The 1,167-nt window shown below is 36.6% G+C and overlaps 1 protein-coding gene across 6 annotated transcripts in view; it reads right to left on the bottom strand.

Annotated features, from left to right (window-relative positions):
- Positions 1–1,167, bottom strand: part of LOC106876426 (uncharacterized) — a 1,308,965-nt gene that overhangs the window by 1,046,069 nt on the left and 261,729 nt on the right. The gene's annotated exons all lie outside the window — the stretch shown is intronic.

Here is a 1,167-nt window from a genome sequence, read left to right as displayed (position 1 = left end):
TATATATATATATATATTAGTATACGTGTACACACACACACACAAAGACGTACACATATAAATGTGTGTTTCAGTACATAGAAATCAAAATGAACAATTAATGAAACACAATAACTCTCACATTTGTTTGTGATGGTCTGTATCTATTAAAAAAAAATGCACGTGAGAGGCATGACCTACTTCTCCACGAATAACGATCACTTAATTACATTGGTCAACAACCAAACTGCTTCTGAGACCAGAGTAGCAATTTCCAACTAATTTTAGGTCACTGTTAGTGAATATCATGGTTAGAATTCTTTGTTAGCTCTACTTTTCAAGATACGCATACATGTCGCCACATTCACAGTCACACTGCATTTCAGTATTGTTCTAGCAGTCATGGGAGGTGGTTGTGCTGAGGTGGAAGATAGGTGGCTTTTCTAGTCAAACAAATTTTAAACTTATAATAAATATTCACTGAGTAGGCTGTTGATATGCATGTGAGGCATTTTATATTGATTCTGTTTTCCTACTGAATAATATAAATACTTCTGCCATGCACTGTTTTATAATGATTAATTTATCAATTAGTTTTCTGTTTATCTTTAAATTGTCTTGTGTCTTTTTTTTTCTTTCAGATGTCTTGCACTTGTATAAATAAGGCAGACAACTTCTGCTACATTTGTGGTGAGGTGACCTTTGCATCATAGAAGCGCCGTATAACTGCTATGGTTAGAAAGGCATATCACCTATATTTTGGATGCAAGGGTGGCGACCAGGATAAGAAGTGAGCTACTCCCATATGCTGCAACACTTGTGCTGCTAACCTTCACCAATAACGTGGCGGGACTAAAAGGCCATACCAATAAGTGTTATTTCTGCATGGTATCTCTAGTAAAATAGGGGCTTGTCAAAGATGAAAGGAAGTCCATTAAATATCCAAGCATTCCATCAGCTATTCGTCCAGTTTCTCATGGAGAAGTTCTACATGTTCCTGATGCAACGACTTTGATATCCTTTGAGCCAGATGAAGAAAGTGGTGAGGATGAATCAGAGAAGGATGATAGTGCTGGGTTACAGTGGCCCAAATTTTGATAAATCAACCTCCTCTAGATCACATCTCATAACCCAAGGTGAACTCCATGACCTTGTCAGGGATCTACAACTATATATATATATATATAT

The sequence above is a fragment of the Octopus bimaculoides genome, chromosome 5 (genome assembly GCF_001194135.2).
Source record: "Octopus bimaculoides isolate UCB-OBI-ISO-001 chromosome 5, ASM119413v2, whole genome shotgun sequence".
NCBI classification, from domain to species: Eukaryota; Metazoa; Mollusca; class Cephalopoda; order Octopoda; family Octopodidae; genus Octopus; species Octopus bimaculoides.
The sequence above is the reverse complement of the archived record's forward strand: the minus strand, read 5'-3'. Positions and strand labels throughout refer to the sequence as shown.